Source organism: Capsicum annuum, unplaced genomic scaffold (assembly GCF_002878395.1).
Source record: "Capsicum annuum cultivar UCD-10X-F1 unplaced genomic scaffold, UCD10Xv1.1 ctg70982, whole genome shotgun sequence".
Lineage (NCBI taxonomy): Eukaryota > Viridiplantae > Streptophyta > Magnoliopsida > Solanales > Solanaceae > Capsicum > Capsicum annuum.
Genome location: NW_025880768.1, coordinates 1 through 7021, shown reverse-complemented (window position 1 = coordinate 7021; position 7021 = coordinate 1). Strand labels below are relative to the sequence as shown.

General features: G+C 35.4%; 1 long non-coding RNA gene across 1 annotated transcript; it reads left to right on the top strand.

Moving 5' to 3' along the window:
* Window positions 1-361: 361 nt before the first annotated feature.
* LOC124894178 lies at window positions 362-6954 on the top strand. Its single transcript, XR_007051045.1, has 2 exons — window positions 362-4031; window positions 4911-6954. It is a non-coding gene; the product is annotated as an uncharacterized LOC124894178 (long non-coding RNA).
* The last annotated feature ends 67 nt before the right edge of the window (window positions 6955-7021 follow it).

Sequence of the window (7021 nt, the reverse complement as noted above, 5' to 3'; positions counted from 1 at the left end):
TGAACATGATGTACCGTGTCTGAGAAACCGACCTAATAGGCATGATGATGGAGACAATACAGATCTTTCAGCACCACCATTTTCAATATTCAATCAACTAGGTAAAGGAAGTTTGAAAGTTGGTCCACTTCTATAGTTGAATGAGGTGGAGCTTAAGTCAGCTACAACACATGTATTATTAATTTGTCCCGAGATCCTGCCTTTTTATAAGTGAGTATATTTATATTAAGGACAATCATTCAAGGTCTATCTAAGCTTTAACTAATGAAAGTCATTTTGTTGGACAGCTACTTCGTGGCTTTACACGGGGATGCTGCTGTTTATCCTATGTTTTCAGTGTGGTTTAGAGAATATATAAGTGTAACTTAAATATATAACACGATTTACACTTTTGTTCAGTTTTATGTATATTTAAATTCTAACTTTGCTTGAACTTTTTATAGGTTCATAATCCACTTAATTATGACCTAAATGGCCAATTTTTACGTGATATAGCTTGGGGACCTGATGCTAAAGTCTGAAAGTTTTCTAAGTACTCTGTCTATAGGTACAGATTTCATACAGAAGAGTTCTCTAAGGGCAAGAAAACCAACAATAGTGGGGTTTGGGTGAAAGGTGATGGCGATGTTGATTATTATAGTAGCGAGATTTTAGAACTCAATTACCATGTTGGTTGGCCAAAGAAAAAGTTGGTTCTCTTTTGGTGTAAGTGGTATGATCCTACACCTAGGTTAGGTACAAAGGTGCACCCTCAGTACAAAATAGTCGAAATTAAGCGTACAAGGAAGTATGGACTCTATGATCTATCTGTCATTGCACAAAACGCGAAACAAGTGTATTACGTTCCTTATACTTTGTGTAAGAATAAATCTGCATGGCAGGTAGTTATAAAAACAAAGCTCGTGGATAGAGTTGAAGTAGAGGATAGATTGGATGTAGCGTATCAGAATGACATTTCAAGTGTTGAAGAAAGGGTGGATGATGAATTAGCAGGTGAGTTGCAGCATGGCGAAGGCTTATATGAAAAATTTGATCCTTCTGAACTTAGATTGAATGTTAATGATTATGGAGAAAGAACATTCGGGGCAAATGACGATGAAGATCCAACTGATGAAAATGAAATAAGCGAGAAAGAGTTACTTGATGAAAATGAAACAAGTGATGAGGAAGAATAGATGAATGAATATGAATCAAGTGATGAGGAAGAATTGATGAATGACTATGAAACAAGCGATGAGGATTGAGTTGTTATTAATAGTAGTGTGTAGTAACAGGGTCTTGAATTCTATTTTAGTTGCTGCTTTTTGCATATCCCTCTGTTGGAGTTCTTATGGCAATTGTCAAGCACTATTGTATTCATGTAACTACTTAGAGCAGTGAAAACTAATCTTTTGGATGGTGGAAGGTCCTATATCCATGTGACTATTTTATTCTATTTCTCGTTTTGATTGCCGCTTCTAGAGATATTTTTTATGACTATTGAACTGCTTGTAACCTTAGGATTTTGGGGGTTGCCAATTTGTCCAGATGATTTGCTGATTGTTAATATGAAAAAAGGGGTTTTGCTTGGACTTAATGCAGGTGTAAGAACTACAATTAAACTATAATTCTAGCTAGTTGATTTTGCCTTTATGGATGTTTTTTTTTTTGTGTGTTCTTCTTTTAGCTTTTTTGTGTTGATTTGATGAGGTTGAAGAACTTTCTAAGACAGCTTCCTCCATATGATAAGAAGTAATTGTTGCAGTATGTTTCACTTCTGATCTTCTGCATACTACTACTTCCACATACCAAAAAACAGCTGAAAGGAAGAACCAGTAAAAATTTGAAGCAGTAAGCTTCAACTTTTTAACATCTTCTTTTTATGTACTCTAATCACAATAGGGGAATGGGAGAGTGAAGGAATAGTTTGGATAGAATTGCAACTATTGTGTAGAATAGTATGGGCTCTTAATAGTTGATTCTTGATATGGGGTTCTTCTAAATCATAAAAGATAAAAACTTTATGTTTGTTTTCATCTGATCATAAGATTTTTTGTACATGGAAGTGTGTCAAATTTACTTTGTGTAGTCTCTTAATGGCTAATTCTTGATAAGAGGTTCTTCTAAATCATAAAAAGATTACAACTTTGTATTTGTTTTTCATATGAGGTTCATTAGATATATATAGAAAGATGAGGTGAGTGTTTTGTTTATGTTGTGGGAGTGGGATTATAAGTCTTAAAAAGCCTAATTACATAGACTTGCTAAATTGGTATTGGCTTTTGCAGCACTTTACACAAGCACCAACTTATTTTATCTATGTCTGTTAAATAGAGCGGTTAGTTGTTTTCAGATTTGGTTTTTTCTTGTGTTTCTTTCTTTTCTCAGTTGTATGCTTGATCAAAATGTTATGAGAAGGGGGTTTGGTTTTACCAATGGAAAATTGACACGTTTCAATTATTTTTTAGTAGAGAGCTTACCAATCCACAAATACATAAGATCAGAGTAAAGGACTGCAATGTGTGCTCTTGGAGTTTCTTGGAGCACTTATTAGTCCAGTGGTTTTAAAACATCAGAAAGTTTCAAACTTTGTTTTCTTACTTTTTCAATTTTCATCCTTAGACCTTGAGGTCTCTTCACTGATTTCTACTTTACCAAACTCATAGTTTTTCCTTTCTGTTGTCATGACTAAATCCTTTGTGTAGAAGAGAGTATTGTATTGCACTGCACATAAAAAATAAGTGGCATGCTTGTGAGCAGGAAATTTGTTCATATTTGAGATGTTGCATTTATCAGTTTTGCAGGTAAATAGATGATCTGATTGCTACTTCCTAAGTAAGAAAAGGAGTTCTCTTTATCAATTCACAAACCTCAAGAACTGATCAAGATTTTTTTTTTCATTCCATTTTGGTGAAACTTAATATTATTGGTGTTAAATGCCAGTTGGTTTAAATGTGTGACAGTTTGATTCTTGAGGTTTAATTTCCATATATTAGCAACTCTGGTTCCAGCTCATGTTTTTGGGTAAGTGTTATGAAACTTTGTTATTCACCTCCAAGAGTCTATCAAGCAATCCAGACAAATCGTCTGTATTAACTCAACTGAGCACCATGTGAATCATGAATTAAGTAAAGGGGTTAGTGTTACTGTGAAGCTTGATCTCAAGCTCAGATTTGGGAAGAAGTAGTAATAGCTGGCTCCTAAAGGTGGTCTAATAAATGCTAGCTATAATGAATATATGTTAGATTTTGTAGACCGTTAACGCAATTAGCAGGCTAGTTCTAGTTTGGTGTTGTTTATGTTTGTGTCTAGTCTGTAATTAACTGCCATGGTGCTTTAATATTAGTAGTAGTAATGTGTAAATGAAACCTTGTCATGATCACTGAAAGACTCTATATTCTAGTGCTTCATGCAATATGAGAAGCAATACTGTGTTGATTTTGTTACAAGGTTCAGAAGTAAAAAAAAGGTTTATGTTAAAGGTAGTTACTAAGTTCTGGTGAATCAAACAAACATGACAATGGAGAGTCTGTTAACATTGTTTTCAAGCAAACATGACTATTCTTAAATTTGGTTGTTCTTTCTTTTTCAGGTGGTTAGTAAAGAAAATCAATGGCATCAAAAGGTAATATTAATGGACGACGTAAGAAAAGTAAGAAAGGACCTGATAATATTCTTGCTGGTCAATATCCACCACCACCAGCACCACCTGTTACCACAACTTTTTAGTCAGCTAATACGAATATTCCTTCCCCTCCTAGATCAGCTATTTCACTACCAAATTCATTTTTCATGCCTCCACCATCTGACCAGTTACAGACCTCTTCATCCCAAAATAGTCTGCATAGTAGCTCTTCATATGTGCCTTCGACATCATCCACACCAAGCCTTTCTGGATTGAGAATTGGAGGTCCTAACACACCAACATCGCCATCCATTGATAGTGCTATAGAGTCTAATGCTAAAGCAGGTGCTTCTCAAAATCTGCAATTTAAAGAGGTATTAGAATATGACAAGTTTGGGAGGCTACGAATCGTCCCTTATTGTGATGGGTAAGTAACCCTTAAGTTTTTCCTTAATTTTTAAAAGCTAAGATGATGGTTTAATATAGTTTTATTGCAAGTTCATTCCAACATATGCCGCCAGGCATATGGTTATAGAAGCAATTAAACCATTTTTAAAAGAGCTGTGGAATAGTTGGTTAGAGATTCCATACGAAATTAGAATTGTTATGTGGAAATAGTTTATGGTATAAGCAGTTTTATAAGCTATGAATCTCATTGCCTAAAGACAGTTTTTTCATTGTATCCATCAACTCATTTTATGACTTTATATTAAACTAGTTTCTCAGACAAAGTGTTCATGGAGTGATTGCCATGGTAATGAAGTAGACCGTATTTTTCGGTTGAAATCAGCTCTATGGATCAAAGAACACTTGTATGAGGCCCGAAGTAAATTGGTAAAACCTAATTGGTTGAATGATGAAGTGTGGTCTAAGTTCTTAATATAATGGGACACTCCTGAATATAAGGCGAAGAGGGAATGGGGAGAGGAAAATCGAGCCTTTGAAACGGGTAGCTCTCTGCACACCGGAGGCTCGATGAGTTTCGCTACCCACCAAAGAAGACTATTACTATTCTTGTCTAACCCTTTTATCCACTTACACACACAAACACCCAAAATTTAGTGCTGACGCAATGTCATTTTATTGTTTACTAGTTTGAGTAGCTTTAGAGCTTAATCTTTAACTTGTCTGAAATTGGGTAAGTTGTTGCTTTGAATTTAGAGCATTAGAGCTTTAAAGATAATCTTTAACTTGTCTAAAGTAATTTTGCATAGCTAAATTTTGACTGAATGACTTAATAGACTGAATGACCTATTACAGATAACTTAATGACTTAATCCAGTGCATGATTTCTGCCTTTTTTTAGAGTCATGACTCACTTTGGTGAAGCAAATGATGGACTATTCTTGGATGTTTGACATACTTTTCTGAATAAGTTTTCATCTGATTCTTGGTTGTTGAGGTTGAGGTAAGTTAAATCTTGTTTAGGGGTTCATCCTTCAATCTGCCAAATTTTCCACCTTCTCCTTTTAATTCCTTCTGGCACATGTTTTGTATCTCCGGGTGGCCATTGCACTCCTACCTATTGAGCCAATGCATCTCTAAATGCATCTGGTTGTCTGCTACCAGATGGTTTATGGTTCCTCTTAGTCTCATGCAAATCATTTTGCTTATACATTTATACAAAACATTGCAGCATGTAATAGGTCTTTATTGGCTAGCAACTTAAAGCAAATTTCAACATTTCTACTATTTTCTTCTTGTTCCTCTTTTATTTCATTACAATAGAAAAGTATTTGTTTATGAGTCTCCAGTTTAATCCATAGGGCTCTGGACTTCTGTTGAACTATACCCTCTTCAATGTGACTCTATTTCTCCAAATTAAGCAACTAGTCTCTCTCATCTGGTGCTAAGAAATCTGATTATTGAGTGGATAAGAGATGTTGAGTGACTTGCAACTGATCTCTAATTTGATTCTCCTTGATAGTTGAATGCCTAAAATGATTATTGTTAAGCAATTTCATATGAGGCTTCACCCCCTTCAACTTGGGCCAAACAGTTCTTATTCTGCTGTCATGAGAGTTGATATTCCAATGCCTTTTGAACTAACTCTCCAAACTCTTCATGAGCAACCCACGTATTAAAAAACCCGAAGGGAACCTTTGTTGGAATATAGGAAGTGTGAAAATGTAGGATCTTAAGTGAATGGTCTGACATATGAGGCAGCTTATAATCAATCATTGGAAGCACTAGTGTAATTATGAAGTATACTCCTTCCAGGAACTACAGATTGTGCTATAACTGCTGCTTTATTGGATTTATATCTAGTTTCTATCAACCCTACCAACTTTATATGATTCTCCTTAATATAATTAATTAATTCTCTTTGCTTCTACATTCTATTGAATCCTCGTACATCCTAAGCTAGGCAAGACATTAATTTTTGTATAAGGTCTCCCTCGCATCAGGAGGAAGCTGATCAACCATCACAGTATTAGTAGATTGTAGGATATCAAACTCATTCTTCATAGTCAAGGATGTAGTTTGTGCGTAATTTTTCTTACCGCTATAGAAATCAGTAACTTGATTACCTCTGGATATCACAGGAGTAAGACTACCATCTCCAGCTATAGCATCACCAGAATTAAGCTTGTTTGCATGTGATTTTGTTACAATAGACTCAACTACATTCTCAGGAGGAGGCACTGGTTCATGTTGTTCTTGTACTTGTGGTTCTTCAAGCTTAGGAAACCAAGTAGGAATCAGTTTGGGGGGCCTTTGTCTTTGCTGCTACACCTGCTTAGTTTTAGGAGGAGCAGGTTGAGGTTGTTTAGTCTTAGGACATGAGTGACCCACCATCATACAATCATCACAATTTTATGGCTTCCAATCAAAATGGATGGGCTGCTGAAATTATTTTGCATCCCTGATAGTGATCTCAATTGGAGTGGTTTAGTAATATCAATCTTTATGAATATTCTACCATGAGAAATCCTAGTTTTCATAATAGTACACTCATCAGAAAAAACCTACTACTAGAGCCATCCTGTCCTATTACCCCCCAAGCAGCCTGTAAAAACCCACTACTAGAACCATCAGGGCTGGGCTCTTATTACTTCAACTAGGTACTAATGCACGGGCCCAATATTGGGACATATTTCTTAGCTAAACGGCGTATATTTACATGTTGATATTATATGGTTGACAAGTGTTATATTGTTTACATCTATGACTACATTATTTATGTCACATATCTACATTGCAATACTGAAAAGATGAATTTATATTCAACAATTAAATATTCACATCAATCAACAATCCAAGACATGATCAAAACATGCTAGAGAGCAAGCAACACGCATAGATGTTCTCCCTTGTCAGAATAAAACATGATAAAACATGATAAAGTTGCAGGAGGAAGAGGAGTTAGGGTCTTGGTTAGAACACCATAGATTTTATTAGGGGTGTCAAACGGGC